This window comes from Dendronephthya gigantea, unplaced genomic scaffold, assembly GCF_004324835.1.
Source record: "Dendronephthya gigantea isolate DGI-Jeju-01 unplaced genomic scaffold, DenGig_1.0 000022F, whole genome shotgun sequence".
Lineage (NCBI taxonomy): Eukaryota > Metazoa > Cnidaria > Anthozoa > Malacalcyonacea > Nephtheidae > Dendronephthya > Dendronephthya gigantea.
In genome coordinates, this window is record NW_021163032.1 from 2,123,432 (window position 1) to 2,131,380 (window position 7,949).

Genomic DNA, 7,949 nt, shown 5'->3' on the forward strand with positions numbered 1-7,949 from the left:
GAAGCTCATTTGAGTTACATTTGCAATATAAGTTTTCTTACTTATTAAATGTCAATGAAAACGTTGTAATAAGAGACAAAGGCTGGCCCGCATTCATTAGGGACTGCTATACATTTACCTTATGTCAATACGAATTAGATCTCTCTTTTTAATTGCGGATAAATACTATTAGTAGTTGTGAAAGCGATCTACGAAAAAATTTCCTTTAGATATTTAATGTGTTGCCGTTTATTTCTTCACCTGAGGTGAAGATTTATATCCACATTATGCCATTTGTTCAAAAATTTAATTTCAAATTATGTATAGAAGAAAGAGGCTAAAATCAACAAATACTTAAAGAAAATACACTGAAAAGAAAACGATGCACTTTAAATTCAGCAATTTTAATATATTTAGTCATTCGACAGTTCGACTTTCGTGCAAGCAACCGTTTCCTCGCAATTGAGAAAAATTGTTCAGTGTTCAGAGTCTCAATATATAAACATTCCTGCCGGTGGAATACTGTTAATCTATATACATCGCCAACATTGAAAACGACTTTCCACTGTTTTGCAAAAAACCTATAAGTGGCACGTCGCATTGCACCTGTTCAAAAGAAGATGGCTGAAACAGTTTTTCTTTCATCTTGGAAAGGCCTGACGCCGAATTTAATTCATATGCTTCTGGGTTTATGGATTGTGACAAATTTGAATGTTGAAACGTTTGGAAAAAATGTCACGATTTGTTTTGATGTTAAACACAAAGGTACGTTTTTAAAGGCCGCTTATTTATTGAAGGCGACGAATTCAAAACTGCGATATATATACTAATAATGGTAATTGTGCATTATACTTGTGCGGAGCCCAGGTACGCATGCATGTGTATACATTGATAAACCTTATTCTATAAGAAATTAAAAATACCTATATGCAGCGAGATGTTTTTGCGCTGATGAACTTATGCATGCAATTTACTATTATACGCTCTTGAACATATAGATTATACATACAGGAATCAGCACTAAAAGGTGTCGCGACAATCATGCGAGTGATCGAGTATATATTACAACACACCGTCAGACACAGTGTCCCAAAAAGTACCAAATTTGACATCCGGCAAGCTCTTGTTGGGGTTTAAAACTAAAGCGAGACATAGCATACCTTTTTGTTCGGGGTGCACATGCATGGATAAATTTATTCATGCACCGGATAGTGACTTTTTCAACCGTCGTAAGAAAGCTTTGAGAAAAGATAAAACTACTTATATTAAATTTATAATCGCTAAAGAGTATCTTAATTGCCAAATTGTAAATCTGGGCCATGCCAAGTACGAGGATTTTATAATCACTATATCTAGTGGATAACTTCAAAAACCTTTCGAACAACCGGCCCTGGCCCCTTGCGTTTAAAATCAAACAAAAGCGGAACCTTATGGCCATGCGATACCTTATACGATACAAGTAAAAGCGATAAAAAAGTGTTTTAATAGAACGACGTTTCGAATTTCGATGTCATCTTTACATCATTTTCAAGTTCAAGTAAAGTTAATTCGTTATCAATTTAGTGTTCGTATTTCAACCCTGTTCTTGCATGGCGCTAAGATACGAGTACGTAAAGTAACATAGAAAGTTATAACGCATGAAAATTTGGCAAAATTGAAAAGTCTATATAAAATGCATGATTACAAATAGAACGTTAACAAATTTACAACAATTATAACCAAGTTAATTCACATATAAATATATACTTTAGCATGCACAAATTAAGTTGGTCCGGCTGCGTCAGCATGGCTTAATTGTGTTCTTGTAAAGCACTTTACATGCATAACACTGAGACAATCATATAGCTACTTCCCCTGACGCGCAAAACCAAAAAGAGTTTGCGATTCTTTCAGCATCCTTACCATGAGATTTCTTTACATGCGTCACTACAGAGCAGAACGCTCGGCTCATTGTGCTCTGTTTTTCTTCAATAATTACTTCAATTGCTGTGATGTATATAGCTATACAATAGAACCTATGCACTTTTCCATCCTCTTCCTAGAGGCTTCCTCCCCTATGTTTCTAAAAAACCCCTCGGGTTCTGTATGGAGGTGCACACAAATATAAAACAATCCTACAATAACCGTGTACATATAATAGAGCAGTCATATATAGAACTATAAACTTAGAGCCATGCACAATTCTTTACCACGTATTTTTTCAAAAATTTAAAGGTCATCGCTTGGAAAGTAAACCTTCAAGAATCGCCGAGATTCACGTAACTTCTGAAAATGATTGTATCGTTGAATGTTACAAAAATAGAAGTTTATGCCAATCTGTAAACTACGAAAAAAACGCAACAGGACGAAATTGTGAATTACTGAACACTTCCTATTCAGAACAACGATACAATTTGAGAGAAAATGCAAGCTTTGACCACTACAAACTTGTAGAATCGGATAAAGTAAGTATATATCCTATTTCGAACTGATATATAGGCCTATATGCATATCTAAAGGATAATCCTAAATTAAGTAAATCTTTATTGATCAAGGATATAAGTGACGTGAAATTTGACTATAGTATGTAAGTGTGAAAACTGCATATCTAAAGACATAATTCATAAACGGTAAATGATAGCCAAAATAATGTTTTAGTGTTGTTTTTTCTTGGTTTATAATCGTGCTACAGTTGTATTTGCATGGTTCAAAGAATATTGAAATAAACTAAAAACCTCTTGTAGAATCACGAAATGTTATTCCAAACGAATCTAATTTTAGGAATTCTATGAATTACAACTAACCCATGCATATCTTTATTAAAGATGGCCAGCGCAATCGAGTTTTTAATTGAGGAGCACCCTTAGTTAAATTCACGTATTTCCCATTTCTTAAAGCTAACAGATCGCGTTCAAACCAGCCCAAAGCCAAAGGCGACTCCGCGCCAAGCAACAGGTACGACATTCGGGCTGTAACTATGATATGGATCAAAACATTAAGGAAAATTTGTGATCATGACACGGCTATAAGATGGTATACCGTGTATGATGTCATGATAGAAAACATTGTATAAACAGTATATAAAGTGTACGGCATAAATAATAAAGTTTTCCAAAACATGTTTAGAAAATTACACACAGAGAAAAACACAAGAAAAGGTTTCTTCTACTAAACAAACTGGTAAGAGAAAAATAAAACAGTGTTACAGGCGGTTGTTATACCAGATTTGATGCTAAAGCATTTACACATAGTCATGTATTAAGTCATATATTAAAATTAGGCTTGCTTGTTTTAATTTATGTCCTCAAATCAATTCTAAGTAGGATATTGAGATGACTACAGCTAGCGCACATATTTCCGATAATATGCAGTCATGCACATAAAAACTGAAAGTAATATGTCATATTGTATGCAAATGAACATCTTTCTCTACAGAACCGTCAACACCGAAAGCAACAACAAAATTGGTCTCCACCACGTCACGTAAGTTTAAAATAAATACCAAAGCATGAATTAAACCACCGAAAGAGTCTGACTGTATATCTTGCCATGAACCAAGGGGGGAAATGTTGACCAATTCAGTTTTCCGATGATATACTGAAGGTGATGTCCAACGTCATATCCACATGCCACAAAAATTTGATCTTTTACCATAGCACTATCTTCACCGAAAGAAACAACAAGAATGCTTTCAACTGCATCAAGTAAGTTTAAGTGAAAACCAGCGTAAAAACAATATAACGATAAAAGAGAGTGCAAGTTTTGCATAATATACTGAAAAGTAATAATTTTATAACAATATATATAAAATCATTCAAATGCATCGAGTAAGAAAATCACAAAAGTCTTGAGCCTGTAGTGATGATGGAAGTATACGGTGGCTCACAAGGGTCACACACAAATATAAAAGAATATGTACACATTAGTTAACTAAATACAATAATTAAAACATATGGCAAGTAAATAAAGACGCAAATTGAATTAAAAGCGAAAATCAAAATGAATATATCAGATTATAAAGTTATAGAAATTTCAAGTAAATAATCAAAGCTATCGGTTTCTCAAGAAAAGAGAAAAATTTATAAAAAAATAAAAACAACATTTTTAAGCAGTGCAACAATAAAAAAAATATCACACACATTAAAAAAAGTGAAACTGTGCGCGCTCATGGGCTCACACGGAAAACCGCAAACGGTTCTATTGCGGGCGCATATTTTGCTTATGCCGTTGATCCCTGTTGATACTGAAATTAATATTTTATAGGGCGTGAATTTGTTTGCTGAGTGTATAGTTCTCAGATAATATACTGATGTTTTCATATGTTTTAATAATTATGTACAAACAGATTATTTTCTTTTTAGCACCAGCTACACCAATAGTGACAACAGAAAAGAATCCAGCGACATCAGGTAAGCTTAACACGAACTCGAAAGTGTATTGGACCTCAGAAAACATTACAGCACAAAAGTATAATATTTTTATTGTTACATGCGAATGGCATTGTGAACGCCAAGAAATATATATAGGAACACCTTCATGTATATAGTCTTTATAGTGTATAGTCTATAAATAGTCTTTAGATAATATGTTTCATTGTAGCTGACGATGAGTTCTCTACAGAACCACCAACAACGAAAGCAACAAGAAAAATGGTCTCGGCCACATCACGTAAGTTCAAAATAAAGACAAAATCATCCTCGTCACAAAGGCCTGGCTGCGAGGATGGACCAAAGTCCAAAGAGTGTGACTGTATATCTTCCACTAAAGGCAATGTTTTAACGTTATATGCACATGCCAAAGAAATTTGATTTTTTATTATAGCACTATCTTCATCGAGAGAAACAACAAGATTGCTTTCAACGACAAGTAAGTTTAAATGAAAACCAGCTTATAAACAATAGTGATTAAACATTGAGTGCATGCACGTTTTGCGTATAATATACTCAAAAGTAATAATTTTATAACTATATTTAAGCGAATAAAATAGGGAAATTTTTTTCTTCGAAGCACCATCCACATCAAGAGTGAAAACTGACAAAGATGCAGCGACATCAAGTAAGATCAATATGAACATAAAACATTGGCCATGTGTCCATGAAAGTTAAGATTTCAGATAATTCACGAACCAAAGAAAAGAGTCGTGCGAGATCCGTCTAACTCAGCATGGAAATTTAGAATAGAACCGGCCTATTGTGTTGGGACGATGCTAAACCTATAAAGTCGTGCAAATTTTATAAAAACAATTATTTCATTGAAAATCTATCGATAAATTATATCCATCACAATTACAAATTATAATTATAATGTTTTATAGCAGCATCTACATCGAGAGCGACAACAGAAAGATATTCGACTACAGCAAGTAAGATAAAAATAAAACAGAAAATTGTGCATGAGCTACTGTAATACTGAATAAAATATAAACTCGAGAAAATATGTCATTTAAAGTTATACTTATATTTTTATATATGATAAAAAAATGTTCTTTTCATAGCAACATCTACATCGCGAGAAACATCAAATAACGTGTTTACTGAAACAAGTAAGATGCACTAAAGCGGTGCTCAGTAAAAAACGAATCTTTGTAATTTGAGCAAACGAAATACGATTTTTTTACAGTACCATCTACAACGAAAAATGCAACAAGAAATCATTCAACTACATCGAGTAAGGAGAAAATAAATACAAAAGCCTTGAGCATGCAGTCATGATGGAAACATATTTCTTTGAGAATACTGAAAATAATATTTTCTAGCTGATATAAAATGAAATAATCTTCTTTACAGCAAGGTCTACACCGAGCGGACCAGGAATGGTTCCATCAACATCAGGTATGTTTAGAAGCAATTTATCAGCTGACGAAAGCGAGTGTTTCTCTGCATGGGATATGAAAACACGAGAAAACAACAACGCCAACTATAGTGTTCTTGTTGAATTTTTTCGAGTGTTTGGATATCCAGGTGAGACACAAGCAAGAGTTGCTCATACGTCACAAAATAATTTCGGAAGCTGCATGTTTCGAAGGGACGACAGAGAGTAATAATGATAAAAGCAATTTTAATTTGGGAGTGAATTTGTTTGCTGAGTCTAGTTCCAAGATAATATACTGTTGTTTTTATATGTTTTTATAATTATGTGCAAACAGACTATTTTCTTTATAGCACCATTTACACCAAAAGTGACAACAGAAAAGAATCCAACGACATCAGGTATATAAGCTTAACACGAACACGAAAGTGTATTAGACTTCAGAAAACATTACTGCATATATATTTTTATTGTTATACATGCGAATAGCATTGTGAGCGTCGAGAAGTAGGAATACCTTCTATATATAGTCTTTATAGTGTATAGTCTACAAATTATAGTGTTTAGACAATATGTTTGAGTTCACACAAGATTTACTCTGATTCAAATTTAGCCTATCTGATTTAAATTTATGTCCAGAATTTCATAGTAGGATTGAAATAACCACAGCGCGCATATATCGCATATATCGGATAACACATAAAAACTGCATAAATATATGTCGTGCAACTAAAATTAATGTCTTCTCTACAGAACCACCAACAACGAAAGCAGCAAGAAAAATGGTCTCGGCCACATCACGTAAGTCAAAATAAAGACAAAATCATCTTCGTCCCGACGGCTTGGCTACGAGGATGGACCAAAGTCCAAAGATTGTGACTGTATATCTTCCACTAAAGGCAATGTTTTAACGTTATATATGCACATGCCAAAGAAATTTGATTTTTATCATAGCACTATCTTCATCGAGAGAAACAACAAGATTGCTTTCAACGACAAGTATATAAGTTTAAATGAAAACCAGCTTATAAACAATAGTGATAAAACATTGAGTGCATGCACGTTTTGCATATAATATACTCAAAAGTAATAATTTTATAACTATATTTAAGCGAATAAAATAGGGAAATTTTTTTCTTCGAAGCACCATCCACATCAAGAGTGAAAACTGACAAAGATTCAGCGACATCAAGTAAGATCAATATGAACATAAAACATTGGCCATGCATTTGTCCATGAAAGTTAAGATTTCAGATAATTCACGAACCAAAGAAAAGAGTCGTGCGAGATCCGTCTAACTCAGCATGGAAATTTAGAATAGAACCGGCCTATTGTGTTGGGACGATGCTAAACCTATAAAGTCGTGCAAATTTTATAAAAACAATTATTTCATTGAAAATCTATCGATAAATTATATCCATCACAATTACAAATTATAATTATGTTTTATAGCAGCATCTACATCGAGAGCGACAACAGAAAGATATTCGACTACAGCAAGTAAGATAAAAATGAACAGAAAATTGTGAGCTACTGTAATACTGAATAAAATATAAACTCGAGAAAATATGTCATTTAAAGTTATGCTTATATTTTTATATATGATAAAAAAATGTTCTTTTCATAGCAACATCTACATCGCGAGAAACATCAAATAACGTGTTTACTGAAACAAGTAAGATGCACTAAAGCGGTGCTCAGTAAAAAACGAATCTTTGTAATTTGAGCAAACGAAATACGATTTTTTTACAGTACCATCTACAACGAAAAATGCAACAAGAAATCATTCAACTACATCGAGTAAGGAGAAAATAAATACAAAAGCCTTAAGCATGCAGTCATGATGGAAACATATTTCTTTGAGAATACTGAAAATAATATTTTCTAGCTGATATAAAATGAAATAATCTTTTTTACAGCAAGGTCTACACCGAGCGGACCAGGAATGGTTCCATCAACATCAGGTATGTTTAGAAGCAATTTATCAGCTGACGAAAGCGAGTATTTCTCTGCATGGGATATGAAAACACGAGAAAACAACAACGCCAACTATAGTGTTCTTGTTGAATTTTTTCGAGTGTTTGGATATCCAGGTGAGACACAAGCAAGAGTTGCTCATACGTCACAAAATAATTTCGGAAGCTGCTTCGAAGGGACGACAGAGAGTAATAATGATAAAAGCA

At 33.4% G+C, this 7,949-nt stretch overlaps 2 long non-coding RNA genes across 2 annotated transcripts; both read left to right on the plus strand.

Annotated features, from left to right (window-relative positions):
- The first annotated feature begins 4,590 nt into the window (after positions 1-4,590).
- On the plus strand, positions 4,591-5,012 carry LOC114522126. The gene is made up of 3 exons (XR_003686876.1): positions 4,591-4,626; positions 4,780-4,824; positions 4,966-5,012. It is a non-coding gene; the product is annotated as an uncharacterized LOC114522126 (long non-coding RNA).
- A 732-nt stretch (positions 5,013-5,744) lies between these two features.
- Positions 5,745-6,760, plus strand: LOC114522125. Its single transcript, XR_003686875.1, has 4 exons — positions 5,745-5,789; positions 6,120-6,167; positions 6,520-6,567; positions 6,721-6,760. It is a non-coding gene; the product is annotated as an uncharacterized LOC114522125 (long non-coding RNA).
- Positions 6,761-7,949: the final 1,189 nt, after the last annotated feature.